The 18,653-nt window shown below is 36.6% G+C and overlaps 1 long non-coding RNA gene across 1 annotated transcript in view; it reads right to left on the bottom strand.

Moving 5' to 3' along the window:
- The window catches only part of LOC101900233 (uncharacterized), a 329,862-nt gene that overhangs the window by 265,984 nt on the left and 45,225 nt on the right, over nucleotides 1-18,653 (bottom strand). Inside the window, exon 3 of the long non-coding RNA XR_009342681.1 lies at nucleotides 18,583-18,625. This is a non-coding gene — a long non-coding RNA (uncharacterized LOC101900233). The remainder of the gene's footprint in view (nucleotides 1-18,582; nucleotides 18,626-18,653) is intronic.

Raw genomic sequence — 18,653 nt, 5'->3', positions numbered from 1 at the left:
TTCACAAAAGTACATGGACGGACGGACAGACCGACTGACATGCATAAGTCGACCCAGAAAGTGATTCTATGAATATCCTCAAAAGTAATGTAGGGTATAAAAAGTTCGAGTAAGCGAAATTTACTTATATTTGATATCAATGATAATTAGCTCTATTAATCTGCTGAAAGAATATGGTTCGGTACTCATATACGCTTGAAAAATTGCGACATTACTGTAAAAATCATGGATATGTTGCAGAAAGTGTGCAAAAATTGTTTAAGGATTTTAGAAGAGGCGAAGCACCGCCAACTCCATACGTAAACAAGCAAAGTTGTTGCATTTTGGGCACAGAACAACCGCATATATTTAACAAGTAAAAAAGCAATTGAATACCCTCCACCATTTGGTACAAATTTGGCAATTTTCAAAAAATTAAAATCCATTAAAAATTCTGTTAAAATTTTAAAAATACCGAATGTAGCCGTATATTAGGGTCTATGCGACGAGGTGGACCAGCATACGCAACTTTTGTCATAAGCCTGCACAGACAATTTTCTGACATAGGCTGTAGTATCCATTACGAACTTCAAATACAAAAATTGAAATAATTCCGGTAAATAATGCAGCTAAAATCATCAAAATACCGCATATCGGGAGGTACTGTTATATGGGGGCTATACGAAGACGTGGACCTGCACGGACAATTTTCTCTCACAGGTTGTAGTATCCGGTAAATAATGTCGCTAAAATCATCAAAATACAGAATAGCAGAGGGTACCGTTATAGGAGGGCTACAAGAAGACCTGGACCTGCATAGACAGTTTTCTGCCATAGGCTGTAGTTTCCATTACGTACTTCACATACTGAATTTGAAACAATTCCGGTAAATAACGTCGCTAACATTATCAAAATACCGAATATCGGGAGGTACCGTTATATGGGGGCTATACGAAGACGTGGACTTACATGGGTATAATTTTCTGTCTTAGGCTGTAGTATCTATTACAAGTTTCAAATGCCAATTTTGGAACAATTCCGGTAAATAATGTCGCTAAAATCATCAAAATATTGCATATCGGGAGGTTATATGAGGGCTATACGAAGACGTGGACCTACATGGCCAATTTTTAATACCAAAATTTCTGCTGACATAATACACATTTGAATAAATGTTTATCAACTTACTTCCTTTCGTTCGGAAGCTAGAATTATTTCCACAGACGGGCGGACGGACGGACATTGTTAAATCGACCTAGAATTTTATGCTGATCAAGAATATATATATACTTTGTGGGGTCTAAAATGTATATTTCGAGGTGTTGCAAACGGAATGACAAACTTAAAATACCCTCCCTACTATGGTGGAGGGTATAAAAACCGTTGTACCCAAAACGAGTAACTGTTTTGTTCGGTCCAGAGACTTAATTGGGCCATTTATCTTCGAACAATGAGTGGGCCATGTTGTAGAGGGTTTTAACATGACGGCGCTTTTTGCCACATAGCAGAAGCTCCGCTCGATTTTTGAAAAAAAAATAGTTGTGTGGCGGACCATGTGCTTGAAGTATTGCGTATTGTGTAATGATATCTCAAACATTGAAATATAACCTTAAATTCTTATACACGACTGGACACACCCAATTTTAAAGTGCAGTTACGTTTAATAAATCATGACAAAATTTTGTGTCACATTTTATTAAAGTTAATGCAGAATATAGTAACAATACTGGCTATTGTATTGTTCATATCATTGTTGCTGTTGTTGTTGTCATCATTCAGGCGTATGCGAAATATATGACATTAGTTTGAATGCTGGTTGGGACGGTTGGCTGGTTGAATGTTCTTTCGCAACGAGACATGCGAAACACACACAGTCACACACAACAAACTGTGAAATGTAATGATAATGTTGTTGTTCCTGCTGCTGTTCTGTTCTGATGATGGCGATGATGAGAATTTTGCTGCTTCTGCATAGCTGCTATTGCTGATGAAGATCTTAAGGGAAAATTGCACATGCTGAGAATGCTGATGATTTGCACGATAGGCACGCTTCTGACAATTTGAATAGGTTTGTCATGCATTCCGCAACATCCCAACATGTCGTAGTACTTGGCAATTTGTGTTAAGGTAGATGACAAGAATTTGTCTAAATAACAACAATGGGGATGTGATGATGTTGATGTTGTTTATCCAACTGTAGCCTCAACGCACACATACACGCATTCAGCAGCCCAGTGATGTTAATGATGATGACAACAATCATGATGTCTATACAGCTGCTGCCGTTGAGCTGATGGGGATTGTTATGGCGATGATGAGAAGAAATAAAGTTGACTACCCCTACCACACACCCACACCAAAATATTCCACCTCCCACCGTGTTCAGATGTCACTTGAAATTACACTTTACATTTGTAACTGTGGCAAGTAATGTGGGTGTGTTGCATTTTTTGTTGCTGCAAGGGTTCCTGCCTGCCACATGTGTAATAACAGAGAACAATGGGAATCCCCCAGTAACACATAACGCATCCAGTATTTGATTTCTATAGGAAAACTATGAGCCAAGTTGATAGGTCTGAATGGGGTCTGACAATGTTCCAATGTTCCTGCTGCTACTGATGATGACGACGAGTGTCACTGTCAACACTTTAATTTCATTTAACCGAATGTAAATGAAAATGGGTACAGAAAGGGCTGACAAAGTGTGGGGGAAGTATCTGTCAGAAAAAAATAAAACAAAAGTTCTCATAGCAAAAACAATGAAGAAAAAAAAAACAGATAGATACGAATTAATTTGTAAGAGGCAAAGGGTTGCCATTTAACATCTCACATATTTTTACCAAATTTATTGCTTTAATCTGGAATATTGGTTAATCATTGAAAACCTATCAAATGTGTTCACGTTTTTCAAACTGACATTTGAATGAAATATCTCATAATCTATATATATAAAAATCAATTGTTGTTTGTTGGTAACGGAATCAGTTGAAAACGGCTGGACCGATTTGCATAATTTTTTGTAAAAACTTTCGTCATACCCCGAGTTAGGTTTTTAAAGAAAAAAATATAGACCACGCCCACTTTTGCGCCCACAATTTTGATTTATCTAAAATCCTTAAATTTCCCAATATAGAGGAGATATCGTTTTGAAAATTATTGCACGAGATACTGTTGACTTTCCATCCCCCTCCAAGTATTTATTTGGGGCTGAGGAACTGTCGTTGTCAGTACTTTTTAATCTATATCTATCTTATATATAAAAGAAATTTGTGTTAGTTACTACGCTTATAACTTAAGAACCGCTGGACTGATTTTAACGATTCATACAAATTCGGAATTGTCTCCTCTCCGAAAAGGATAATATCCAAAAAAATCGCGTAAAAATGTGATATATTAACATTTTCATTTTGACTTTTGAAATGTACAATAGTAATGTTTTATTTTGCATGATTTTTTTCCATTTTGACTTACTTTTTTCTAATGTACATTTGTAGTGTTTTTTTATATTTTATTTTTGAATTCAAATATTAATACCAATTTATTTAATTGACTTGATTTATTGAGAAATGAAATTGATGACGAGTTACATGGAAGTGTAGTACCGAATTATGTGGTGGCGAAACGGAATAGATGATGTCGAAATAATTGAATGGAATCGAATTTTAAAATAGAAGTACATTCTATTGACTAACTATATATAAGGATCTTTAAACATTTGCTGCAAAAAAACAGCGAACAAGTTGAAGATTTTTTCAATGTGTTATTCTTCTTTTGTCAATTTTTTTCAATTTGTATTATCTAATGAATTCAGTAATTTTTTTGTGAACAAAATAAAGAATAATTTTTCACTATATACAAATTTTCACCAAAATGAAATAAGTGGGAAATACGATGTTAACTGACATCTACCTTTCAACTCCAGGGCCGACATTGTGGTTCAGCTGGAAGATGTGAACACATTTGAACAAACAAAAATTACCGAAAAAGCCTTATGGGGCTCATTTCAAAGCGTGGAACTACTTCTTTCCTGTCACAATAATCAGTCCAATATACATTCAGAAAAATACCAAATATAAAGGGTGCAAAATAGTAAAGCGAATGGGACTTTTAGTAAGAAAAGGATTTCTATCCTTCCAGAAATTCTTCCCGAACTTTCAAGATACCTTGAATCGCTTTTGCAGGTCATGATATCGATCATATATAACCATCGTGTGATTTAAGCTATATTTGGCATCTTTGTTTCTAAGGGGTAGAGAACCTCTTCGCATAAAATTTTCGGAGTAGGGCCTATATTGGTCTTGACCACATTCATCAATTGATTTGGCTAAAAAATTGTATTTATGGTACCCTGGGGTGGGGAACCATCATACAGATAATTGCCACATAGGAATTTATTTAAGTAAAGTCCCCACATTGGAGTATTCTTAAGTCCACTTTCACATCTAATGTGTGGTCAGAAAAGAAAATTTTGTATTCTTTTGAATTTGTAACCCCCAAGAGAATATTGGTTGGGAACGTAAGTTTGAGATGTACATCTATATGAAATAAATTGTGAAAACATGAACAAATTACAAATATAAGAAAGTAGCACGGGACGGAATATTTGTTGAATTCATTGTCATTGAATTATGACAATATGATGAAAAATATGGACTTTATGGGGTCTCCAATTTACAATTTAAATGACAAATAAAATTAGTTCCCATCTTACGGTAACGGGTGTAAAATAGTAATTATATTTGACTATTCTGAAATCAGTCTGCCCTCAATTATGAGGTGGATAAAACTATTTTTACTTATTTAAATCACGTGAATTTTTTTCAGTTTGACATGCTACGTTGTTCTGCTATATTTTTGATTTGGCCTCTATTTGTCATCTTTGATTATAAGGGGTAGAATAAAGTTTTCAATGTAGGTCGATGTCTCGGAGTAGTGCCCATATAAAGGTACCTTCTGATTTTACCATATTTCAAAGGATTTGGCTAAAAATGTATATTTTGGGGGGTGAAAATCTTACACCAAAATTTCAACATATCTACAAATTTTAGAATTTTCTCCATGTAATAGTACCCCCTCAAGTCCACCTTTTGGCGGACAAACAGACCGACATGGTTAGGGGGACTTATGATGACTAATGCACAATCTGAGGTGCTAATGGGTTTAAAAAAGTAATTAACTTTGTCTATTCTTAAATCATTCAGCCCTCAATTATGAGGTGTACAAAATACAGTAAATTCCAAATTACTGCTCATTTGAATAAAAATTAAAAATTAATCTGTGAATAATTATGCTTTGACAAATATGCATAATAGACAAAAACTAGGGGCCGGCAAAGCGGACCGGGCCAGCTAGTTCTTTTATAAAACTTGGAATTGTACAAAAATTTGTCAAAAACATAAGAGAAGGTACCAGTCGCTTTGCTGACAGCATACAACCCCGGCCACTGTATCCATGTTAGACAGTGAACGGCTTCTATTTTGTAAAGAAAGGCCGTAGATGTTCTTTAAAAGATAATGAAATTTTTCCAAAAATTCCATGATATTTGACAGGGACGAACATGTCACCACCAGAAATCGATTTTTTTCCAGGAGGTCCCTAATAACTTTTCTAGAAAAAACACTTCTGACACTATTTTGAATATTAAGAGTTATTTAAAAGTTTACGATCAACAACTCGTTGTATTGTTTCTCAATTTTCCGATGCCGAATTTTGAGACGGACGGTATTACCTTCACAACGGGTCTTACTGTTAAAATTTAAACTAAAAAAATGTCAAAAATTTTTCGACATTGGAACTTTTGTATTCTGGGAATCCCTGTGGAGACCTTTCATGGGGCGCTATTACTTTATCTCAAGGTGCAATAACTACGGCACTATTAAAATTGTCGGAAATTTTTCGATGTCGGAAATTGAGTTTGAATATGGAGTTTCTATGTTTTGGGAGCCTCTGGGGAGACTTTTCATTGGATACCTTATCCAATTTTAAAAATGGTATTCGGGCAGCCCCTGGGGAGAACTTTCATTTATCGTATTACCTTATTTCAAGGTGTCGTAGTTTTCCAACAGTGAACAATGATATTGACATATAGTTAGTGGGGGTAGCTAACTCAATTGTATTTATTTTTATGATTCTTATCAAAAAAGGCCAAGTTTGTTAAAATTATTGTTTTTCCAATACTGCTAACTCGATAACAGAACTCTGTTAATAACATCACAATTTAATTCTCTCAAAAAAATTACAATGTATCCTCACGAACAGTTGACTATGATGCCGACAAATGTAGTATTCGTTTCGGTTGACGGGTCAAGCCACAAGCTGCAGGGGGGCTTGTCTAACGGGTACGTTGGTGATTAGGAAATTATTTACGGTTCTCCGACTAAGAGGAACTGTTAGTTAGAAATATCTTCTTTTGGATGGTTCTCATTAACTTGAGTGGCCAGTAGTACATTGACGCAGGAGCTCCGGGCTCGCTGTCCCAACTGGAGCTTAGGGCTCACTATCCCAACTAGAGCTCCGGTAACTCAAAAAGAGCTTCGTGCTCGCTATCCCAATCGAAATCTAGAGTAGTAACGTAGAGGTAGTCGTAGCATAGCCCGACAAACTTAGCTTCGAGCACCGATACGATCCAATCATCTACTTCTCGTACACGACCCGAACACCTGTGAACCAAACGTTTCCGGATTACAACCGAGCAGCAGTCATTTATAACCCGAACATCATCATCGTGGTCACCAACCGAAGTTCCTGTACTGTTCAAAGCGAAATTTGTAGTAGTAACGTACAAGTAATAGTATACCGAAGCATAGTCCGACTGACTAACATCCGAGCACCGATACGAGTTCTCGATCATCTATTCCTCGTACACGCGCCGAACACCTGTGTTTCGAACGCTTTTCACTAGAGTTCCCGATTACCACCCGAGCAGCAAAGTCATTTATAACCGGAGCGTCATCGTCGTGATCCGCGACAGGAGTTCCCGGTTATAACCGGAACAACGAAATTATCTACAACCCAAGTTTCATCATCGTGGTTACCGACCTGAATTCTCGATTTTAACCCGGACAGAAAAATTATCCATAACCTGAGCGTTATCATCATAGTACCCGACCAGAATTGCCGAGCGTCATCGTCGTGATCCCCGACCATGAACCCCGATGACAGTGGCATCGTCCACAACACGAACAGCGAAATCATCTACAAATCGTGAGTCATTGTTGTGGTCTCCGGCGACCGTTAACCAGAATTTCTGATCATGATCGGATCATACGCAACCTGAACATCGTGATCCCCGACGACCATGTATCAGAGTTCCCGATTATCTTGAAATTGACTTAAAAATGAACGTCACCATCGTGGATCTCAATCGTTCACCAGAATTCCCGATCATCCTCGGATCATCTCGACCATCGATATCTCCGACGATTATTCACCAGAGTTTCCGAATTACTTAAAACGTAGTCCCCGGACACTTGGTGTCCATTCATCAAAGCTCCTGATCACCTTCAATCGTCTACAAACCGAACCTCACCATCGTGGTCTCCGGTGACTAATCACCAGAATTCCCGATTATTCTCGGAACATCCGTATCCTGAAAATAGTGATTAGAGTTGCGCCAATCTAATTGAAAAATTTACGTATGAGTGATATGAAATAAAGGAAATAACATATATGTTCAGAAACTGGTGTAACAGAACTCTAATCATCAAACCGAATTTCGTTCATCACATCGGTCGCGACTTCAGATTGTCTCTTCGGGGATATGTCCAATAACTTTTGTAAGTACCTGTGAAAAAAATTACAGATCAATGTGAGCATAGCCCCTAACCCGAAAAATTGTCGGATCCCCATAGTAAACGGTCATACTCCCCATGGGGTTATGAGAGAGCTATATCTATATTGTTGCTGATTCGAAACAAATTGGGGAGATGTTGTTCTCATCATAACCAGCACCTAACATTAAACTTTGGAAGGTCTACCAGTTCTCTGTGATTTTTTGTCTCAAAAACATGTAATTGGCCCCATAGTGCAATGCAAGAAAATTGGTATTTTTGTAACGGAACTTTATTAAAAAGTCCAAAATGGGCCCATTATGGGTTATTAAGATCTACACACTAGATTATAGCCTATACGCTTGCCTTTTCAAAATGGTGCCATATGTGTCGATATTTTCTGTAGTTCCAAAAATAACTTATATCTTCTTAACTAATGTGTATCTAACCTTTGTAGCTTTTCCCGTGGCCCGTGAAATTTTTTAATTTGGAGTATGTCCAATACCCGCTACGCGATTTATTGTTTCTTTTAAACTTTATAATTTTTGGAAAAGTACTTGTGATAAAAATGTCAGGTCAATCCGAGCATAACCTCTAAACTCGAAAAATTGTCGGATATAATCCCCATACTCTTCATAAAAATTATTTCCGTTTTGGAAGCGGACACAATCCCCCTTTATTGTGGGGGTTATGAACAAAAAAAATCCATACGTTATCCCCATTGCAATTGTGGGGGTTTGTGTCCGGCCACAATCCCGAGGGTCGTAAACATTCCCGACCATCGTAAACATTGAATTCTCTATTATCAATTGCACTAGAACAGCTATATATTGAATTTCCGAGTGGATCTGAAGTCAATCCGCCAACATTTTATTATATCCATATTTTCGCATTTAATCGCGAGTTGATCGTTAACTAGTATTTAAATCAATAAAACACCCGATTTTGACCCCAAAGAAATTGAGAATTTTTTCTTTGTATTTCATAAGGTTTTGTGGGTCCTTATAGAGATCTCGGCTACGAAAGAGCCGATGAGAAAACCAAATTACAAGGACTGGGTCTATATGGCCCATTTTCGAAGTCGAGCTTGGTTGAGTTAAAATATTGCAACGTTTGAAATATAAACAAACTGTTATTGCGCGTGAAAGCCATACAGATTTGGATCATCTCTAAATGTATGATGTATAATGTAATATAACCGCATTTTTTCATAGGGTACATTTTCATACATACATACGTTTTCATAGGGTACATGACCTTCGTTTATATAAACATTTTGGTGCAAAGATTTCCAAAGATACTACATCATAATTTCCCCAAAAATTCATTTACATGAATTCCCTCCATTACTTCGATGAATCCTTAAATATTAAATGCTCCCCCCATCCCGCACATTATTGTTGATTATCATCATCATCGTCACCGTTGCTCTTTTAACTTCAACATCGACACAAATACAAATAAAACGTTTTAAAATTTGCGTACAATAAACATTTGTAATGAATTGACAAATTGCATTTGGCAAAAAGTAAAATAAATAGCAAAGCGTGCAAGTGAGTGACTGACTGACTGGCTGAACACAACGAACAGAGATGTCAGATGACAATCACTCAGTCAGCATAAATGCATCAACATCATAGCTCGCATGCATGCTTTCTCGCTAGCAAAAAGTGGGGGACCGCAATCCATGTAGAAGACACACACAATTGACATGATTGCACACGATGAAGGTGTATCAAGCGTGTAAACACACATTTGCACTTCGTTTTGAATTCGTTTTGTTTTTTCCGCACAATAACTGGAGGCCAAAAATGAGAAGAGCACTGCTAATGACTTTGTGTGTCAGTTATTGATTACGTGGTTCAGTTATTTTTAATTAAATTGTAACGAAATGTGTACCAATGCGTTGTGCGGCAATGGTGGGTGGCATGGCTGATTGTAATGGGGGTAAGGAATAATATTTGAATTGTTTCATATTTATATTAATGTGGGAAAAAATATTAAAGTAATAAATACGTTTCTTTTCTGAAATGTGTATAATTCAATATAATAAGATTAATTCTATATAAGGTAGTAGTTGGGAAATAGTAAGAAAGTGAGTCAGGGGCCAAAGGAAAAAAAAAGGAAAACCCATATCACTGTCTTAGATAACGGGAGTCATCTCCTTCAGTGGTACATCAGTGTCCGAGGTCAAAAACCACGACAGAAATTGCCAAGATAAACCATAAAAATTACTTCAGCTATTGTTTTATCAAAATCTTAAAAGAATAGCAATAATATATGGAAGTTTATTTTACCTCCTTCAAACCTGTTTCACACAGTCCATTTCCGAAAGGACTTGATGGTTTTTTTTTGTGATGTCAGAGGTCATCCCCAAATATTGCCGTCGGTTCAAGTCCGGTTCCACTGCTTTGTCTTTAAAAATGGATTAAATAATCATTTTATACCCTCATATTTATGGCTGCTAATTCAAAATGTCCCCATCGAAAAGAACGCTTTCAACATCTTCCAACGAAGTCCGTACCAGTGCGGAGAACGATTAAAATACGCTCTTTCTCACAACTATTCACGGCGAGAATTCGATTGTTCTCAGTTTATTGCGAGCGATAAAGTTTCAATGAGCATACAAGCATTTACAATCTCTCGCGAGCATAAGCATTGAACGAAAAACTCACTAGCGATAAAACTTCGCTGCAATCGTCGTCAATTCGATCTTTGGCAAATATTTGTTTTTATACCCTACACATCATAGTGGTTTCTTTGTGCAATTGTTTGTAATAGGGAGAAGGAAGCGAGATAGACAAATAGTTTCTTTTGAGGATCTTCATAGAATCACTTTGTGAGTCGATTTATGCATGTCAGTCTGTTCGTGCAGGTCGCATTTATTATCCGATTGAGATGAAACATTTTTAAGAATATTTGTTTGGCCCACGGACGAACCCTATTGAAATTGGTGATAATCGGATCAGATTTAGATATAGCTCCCAAATATCTTCAACAGATTTCGGGTTAATTGTGCATCAAATGACTAATATAAGTCCTGCACTTTGGTACAACCCATCGAATTCAGTCTAGAAGTAAGCAAATCACATTTGGAGAAAATTGGTTCAGATATAACTATAGCCCTCATACAGTTTGAGATAAAAAAACTGCAACAAAGTTGAACGCCATAGTTTGTACATTTAAAAAAAAATATTGAATGAAAGAAAACAAATGTCGGAAATAGCATCAAATTTCAGAATAAGTTCAGATTTGTTTGTATTGGTCAACTTTGGCACGAATTATGGCCTTCAAACGGCCAACAAAACAATGACCCGCTGCCCGAATATTGCTCTGCGGTATTTTGGCCCATTCCCGGCGAAGCGCGTGCTTAAGGTGATTGACACTTTGTGCCTTTTTAGTGCCAACTTTGCTTTCCAAAATATTTCAGACACAAAAGTACAACGGATTAGTATCCGGAGATTTTGGTGGCCATTGTTCGCTGAAAATGAAGCGAAGAACCTCATTTTGTAACCATTCTTTGGGGCTGAGTGCGATGGTGCTGAGTCCTGTTGGAATGTCCAGGGTCTGCTGCCAAAATGTTTCTTTGTCCAAGGCTTTTATACACCCTCCAGAATGTTTTCGGGATAATATTCGGCATTTATTCTGATGCCACGGTCGATTAATACGAGCAGAGTGCGACTTTCGGCCGTTATGGCGGCTCACACCATCACCATCGGCTGTTATGGAACTTGAGTTCTGGTGGCCAACCGAAGGTGCACATTGCTGACAAAAACTGACAAATTCTGCAGTTCACAACTTTCGGCCAAGCGAAGCACCTCTTTAGCTCTTCTGAGTCTATTTTCTTTCTGTTGCGGTGTAAGTTCTTGCACTTTTTCAAATTTCAATGGCTTTACCCTGAGCTCATTTTTCATTATTTGCCAAATGGAATATTGCGATATGTTCAGCTCACGAGCCATTTTTCAGCCACTGCGACGCTGGTTTCGATAAAGTCGCTTTTTTATTTTTCGAACCATTTCTGCCATTTCCGTCCACTTTCTTGACGCCGGGCTACGCTACCAGTATCACGGTAACGAGCGATGGTACGAGACACAAACGATTTATTCACATTTAAATGCTGAAGTGCTCTAACGATAGCCACATGTTGTTTTCCAGCGGGATTTCCAAGAAATCCCGCTTGAATTCCCTCACGATTAACTTTTTCCTGAAAAATTCTCACCAACATGCTTTTGTATGCTTGTAAACAATATAACGAGCTGCCACTGCAATAATTTTAACAGCTGTCGGACGAGTGGCTTAGAAATGACAGCAGTCTAAAGTTGGTTGCAGTTTTTTCATCTCACCCTGTATGAGAACCGTATGCTTATATCGGATTTTATGATCCTTTTGCTTCTTCAAAAATTTAATCCTTTGTGCGGGAGGTACCAGAAGGAACCATCCGATCTCCACCTTCTTTATAACAGATCTTAATTTGATGGCAATATTGAGATATGCCATGTCTGAATGGAATCGGATGTCCATTTCGCATTTTATGAGCTTCATGGATATTGAGAATATTGACCCTTTTGTGGGGAAGATATCAGAAGGAGTAGACCCATATGTTCCATTTTTCACACCAGATGTTTGGTTAATAAAAATAATGTGATATGTGTAATTTGAAGACAATCGAACTCTTACATCACATTTTTTAAGAGTTAAAATTATTCCAAATTTTGATCCCTTGTGGGGAAGGTATTTGATGGAGTGAGCCGATATTTTCCATTTTTCCATCGCACCTGGTACATATTGGAATTTTTAAAATTAGATGATCTTTTCTTGTTTCCATAAAGAGTGGGCCGATATTGCCCATCTCCGAACTCGATCCAAGTTTGATCATAATATTACGATGTACCAAGTTTGGACCAAATCGGATACTCCATTCGAAAGTTATCGTTCGCACAAACCCGATAAACAGACACACAGAAGGACAGACATCGCTAGATCGACTCCAAATGTCCTGAAACGGATTTGGTCCAAAGAGACCTATGTTCTTCAGCCGTTATTTCGATGAGGAACATTTTGGCCTTATTAAATTATATATACCCTCTCAGCCATGTGGCATTGGTTTGAACCTCACAAGGGCTCCAAAGAAAAACATTTATTTGGGTAATTTCTGAGGCGTACTTGTAAATTATTGTACCATGCTTACTAGGAACGACTAAATCCCTATATTTTCTTAAATAAATAAGTTTTCCATATCACACAGCAACCTGTCTCGTTCTTATATTCGTTTCATATTTAAAAAAGAACATAAATAAATTACAGACAGCCACCTAGCTACACACAGTGCGTGGCTGAATAAAGAATACCTTAATAATGTGGTTTGCTGGTTGGTTGGATGGTGGGTTGGCTGTCAGACTGGCTGGCTGGCGGTAACTTAAACCTTCAGGCAGCGAACGGTGCAGAAATGTAGAACACAAGACAAGAAGAATAACATCTTAGACGGGATTTTAGTGCAAGTCTGCACTAGTTTCATAACTGTGAATGCAGAAATGCTGATGTGTGTGTGTGTTTGTGTCTGATCATGGAATAAAAGAGTGGAGGGATATGTGTGCGGGCGATTATGTGTGCAAGTTATTCAGTTAATGGGGTCATTGCTTGACAATAACATTTGGGCCATGCGACTACTACAACGTTTCTTGTTCTTCCAGCCGTCGTCGTCTTTGTTGCTGTTGTTGTTTGGGTTCTTATTATTGTTCCATGTCTTGTCTAGTCTTTGTTGAGATTTTTACTGTTTGAACTGCAAGTGTGTAAATATGTTTATATTATTGCCCCTGTGTGTGTTGGTGTGCATGTGTAAGCTCTTGCATTCCGTTGCAGGGCTTACTTTGGTTTATGGTTTTATTTCCGTTTCCTTTCCCGCTGCTGTTGCTGCTGCTGCAACATCATAAAGCAAACATCATACATTGAATTTAAAGAAGTACCGCACTGTAACCCAATAAAGGAATGCCAAAGAGCACAATGGGATGCCAGCAGAGAGATTATCATATAAATGGATAATAAAAAGAAAAAGTGTCACCTGAATGGGCCAGCTTAGATCAGGCACACAATGAGCTAAAGGGGATTACAATAAGTATGAGGTCGCTATTTGGAAATACCTTTGATTGGGGCAAAAACATACCTGCATACACACACACACAAATTTAAGTTTTGAATATTTAACATATTTATATTAATATAAGACTAAAGTAATTGACTGACGGACTGGCTGACTGACTTAACGGTTCTCCAACGTCCAGACGAAACGGCTGAAGCTTGAAACTTGAAATTTTGAGTGAGGGTCACCCTTGGTCCAACGAGCTCAGATAATGCTTGATTTTTGAAACTTCGTACTAGGACGGCACGAAAAAATGCTAAATATGGTACCCTTTATATTTGAGGAAGCAGTAGAGCTAGAACTCTTAAATTGGAATGAGGGTTACTGATTGAGTACTAATGGATAGATGTAACAAAGGGTTTTTGGAAATTCCCACTATAAGTGTACGAAAAGTACTGGAATGTACTACATTTGGTACCATTTCGTATCATGTGAACTGTTAGAGCTAAAAACTTTAAATTTGAAATGGGAATCAAGGTTGAAGAGTTGAGTCGATGTAAGTGGGTAGTTTTGGAAGTGTGTTCTTATTGTATACCAAAAGTACTAAAAGGTACTAATTTTAGTACAATCTGAAGGAATGGATGAAGCTGGAATCCTGAAAATTTTAACTTACATTATTAGTTTGGGATATGTAGGAAGATTCGAAATTTGTACTTATGTACACAAAAAGCACTTAATGGTTTGGTACAATTTCGTTTTGGGTGAACATATAGAGCTGGAATTCTGAAATTTAGAAATAATATTACTTTTGCATTCTAGGACTGAGGAATGTAGGTAGTTTTGGAAATTCTTACTAATGTGTAGTAAATGGTACTAAATGTGGTACAATTTAAATTTAAGGAGAACCAATAGAGCTGGAATCTAAAATTGGGAAGTAAGATTACTATTGCATTGTACGACTGAGGTATGTAGGTAGTTTGGACTGAGGTATGTGCACTAAGTGGTAGTAAATTTGGTACAATTTAAATTTCAGGTGAACCGGTAGATTTGGAATTCTGAAACTTGAAAATAAGATTTTTTTGGAATGTACTCGTATGATGTAGGCATTAATGAAAATTTGTACATAGGTTTACTAAATGGTAATAAATTTGGTACTGTTTCAATTGGTATCCTGAAAATTGGGAATAGGATTACAGTCGAAGTGTAGGATTGGGATACGTAGGAAGTTTTGGAAATTTGCATTTGTATACACTAAAGCTAAATCCTGAAATTTGGAATTAAGATTACTGTTGAAGTGTAGAATTGGGTTATGTAGGTTATGTATGTAGTTTTAGAAATTCGTTCATATCTGCACTATGTATTTAGGTGAACCTATAAGGATGGAATGCCGAACTTTGGAATTGGCTGTGGGATTGTAGGATTATGGTATTTAGGAAGCTTCGCACAATTTGTATTTAGGCAATTCGTACTTAGATGAACAGACAGGAATAAAATACTGAAATTTAGAATTGGGGTTACTCTGGGAGTGTAGGATTGTTGTATGATTGAAGCTTTGGAAATTCGTACATATGTTTACTAAATAGTACTGAGTTTGGAACAATTAGGTTTTGGGTGAACCGATGGAGCTGGAATCCTGATACTGGGAAATAAGATTTCCATTGGATTGTATGATGCAGGTTGTGTGGAAATGTGTACTTATGTGTACTAAATGCTACTAAAATTTGTACAAATCGGAATTGTGGTGCATCGATAGAGCAGGAATTCTGAAATTTGGAAATTACATTTCTATGAATTTAGTGTAGGATTCGAACTTTAATGTTACGAAAAGTTCTAAAATAGTAGTAGACTTCTAAAGTGGTACCATTAGTTTTTATATGAACAGATAGAGCTAAAAACTTGAAATTTGATATAGCAATGAAGGTTGGAAAGTAAGTTTGATATATGAAAGTGGTTTTGGAAATGTGTACTAAGTGTAAGAACTGTACCAAATGGTACTAAACTTGGAACAGTTTTATTAAGGGTGAACAGATGAAGCTACAATTTTGAAATTTTGTACTGGGGTACCTTTTGGTGGTAGATTTGTGATGAAAACGTTGTTTTGGAAAAGTGTACTAAAAGTGCATGAAAAGTACTAAATAGTACCATATTTGGTACAATTTGGCATCGGGTGAACCGATGATGTTTGAAATTGAAATTTGATCTTTAAATTACTGTACTAAATAGTACCAAAATGGGGTATTGGCTGAAGGGATAGGGATGGAATCCTCAAATTTTGTTATTGAGGTCTCTTTTGGCATATGCAATTGAGATATTGAGGTAGTTTTAGAAATGTGTTCTGTAATAATGCGAAAAGTACTAAATTACACTAAATTTGGTATCGAGGGAAAGAATGGACCTGAAATCCTGAAATTTGACATAAATGTCATTGTTGGTTTCTGTGGTTAAGGGAAAGAGCTGGTTTTGAATATGCGTTCTATAATTATACTAAATGGTATTAATTTTGGCAATGGCAGATAATCAAGATCTTAAATCCTGAAATTTGTTATGGATATCACTTTTGATGTCTGTGGTTGCGACAAGGAGCTAGTTTTAGGTATGCGTACTAAAATTGTACTAAACGGTACTAAATTTAGTAATGGGGAAAATTACAGGGCTGAAATCGTTAAATTTGACATTGGGGTCTCTGTTGGTATATGAAATTGAGATATGGAGGTTGTTTTGGAAATGTATACTATAATTGTACGAAATGTACTAAAAAGTACTACATTTGATATTGGGTGAAAGATTAGACCTGAAATCCAGAAATTTGATATGGATATCAGTGTTGTTGTCTGCGGTTGGGAGAAAGAGCTGGAGAAATTAAAAAGCTTAAATCCTGAAATTTGTTATGTATGTCACTGTTGGTATATGAGCTTGACATACGATTTTTTTAGAAAAAAGGAAGAAATGGAGCTTAATTCCTGAAATTTGATATCTGTGGTTGAGAGAAGGAGCTGTAATATCAGGGCCACTGTTGGTATCTGAGGTTGAGATTGTTTTAAAAAATATGGAGATGTATGGAGATTGTTTTGAAAAAATGCATACATTAACTGTACGAAAATAACTAAATGCTACTAGGTTTGGAATTATGTGAAGGGATAGAGCTGGAATCCTTAAATTTGATATGGATGTCACTGTTGGTGTTTGCGGTTGAGATATGGAGATTGTTTTGCAAATGCGTACTATAATTGCTAGAAAAGTACTGAATTGTACTAATTTTGGATATGCGCACTAAATGTTACTAAATTTTGTATTCGGTGAAGGGACAGAGCGGAAATCCAGAATTTTGATTTTGAGGTCACTGTTTGTTTATAGGGTTTCCATATGGAGGCGCTGAAATAGTTTAGGACAGAAAAATTGAATGTGGGTCCGTTGTGCAATGATTTTACTTTAATATCATCCTCAATAAACTTCAAAATGAAAAATGTTTAAGACTTTTTGCCGTAAAAAGGCAAACTGTTTTCGATTATCCTTTTCGAAAGAGGAACGAAACGTGAATAATATATAATACCATGATAGTCTGAAAATTTGGAACGAATTATGAAGTTTTGATTGAAGATTTTATCAAATTGGACAAATAATGTATTTTGAGTACTAAAAGGTACTTACACGAACTGTTGAAATAAATCTAAAATATTAGGGTGAACTTTCCTCTGGCAAAGTAGTGTGCACTTCCTAATTAATCTATATTTGGTTGCAGAATGGACAAGGTGCTGAAAGGCAGTGTTAGCCCACGTTTTCATACTCTCAAACAAAAGGAAAGAATATTTTCCGTCTGTAATGGTATCAATTATATTAAGACCGTTATAAACAAAATTTAAATAAATCTATTAAAACTACTACCCATTGTGCCAAACAGGAGCTACTATTTTCTCGTTCAAAATAAAGAAATCACAGAACACCACAACAGTTCCATTCGACCTAAAAGTATGCTGTGATTTTTGTTTATGCCTATGTCGCGTTACTAACTCTGTAATGGTCTCATTTCTTTTGCAGCAAATACCGCACACGTACACAATACCAGCCAACGACGCACTAGCCTATTCTACATTTTTGTCTTGAGGGAAATTCAAGTTTTCTTCCTGTTGTCAGTGCCTCTATTACGTTTCTTCAGCCATAATTTTCCTTTCCCTGACTATTCCTTCCTAATTTTATTTACTCAACTCTCAGGTCGACAAACACCCACCCACCAGCTACAAACCCACACAGCTTTCCACGCCTTATTCACGTTATTCACAACTTGTGCTGCTGGAGGTTTCTTGAATTCCCTTTTTGTGTTCATAGCCTCTATTTCAAATGACATTTCATTGCATTTCTATGCCATATATTTTCTATGCTGTGCTGTTGTTGTTCTTCTTTTTTCAGCTATTTTAATTTATGTGACAATGGAAGATAAATTTCATTTTTTTTTTTTTCGAAAAAAAAAAAAAAAAACACAAAACAGAGAAACACGATACCAAATACCAGTGGAGCAGTCTTTTATTGTCTGGTACAAAGTGAAAATGGTTTTGAGAAACTTGCGTATTTAATGAGCCGCGGCCTTAGTTAAGAATTAATAGTGGAAAATTCCAAAATGAATGAAGGAAAGGAGTTCTCGTTGAAAGTGTAAATAAAATATTTGTTCTTGGAATTCACTATAAATTTTAATGTAAATGCGTTTCATGGGAACTAGCGAAGTATCATCGTTTATAGTTATAAATTAAATAGTTTTGTTCTTACCTTTGATGCTGGGTACAGAAGTAGTGGTTAGGTGCCGTTTCATCTGAAATGGAAAATTAAATATATTTTAT

This window comes from Musca domestica, unplaced genomic scaffold (assembly GCF_030504385.1).
Source record: "Musca domestica strain aabys unplaced genomic scaffold, Musca_domestica.polishedcontigs.V.1.1 31, whole genome shotgun sequence".
NCBI classification, from domain to species: domain Eukaryota; kingdom Metazoa; phylum Arthropoda; class Insecta; order Diptera; family Muscidae; genus Musca; species Musca domestica.
Note: the sequence above shows the minus strand (reverse complement) of the source record. Positions and strands in the feature narration are given on the sequence as shown.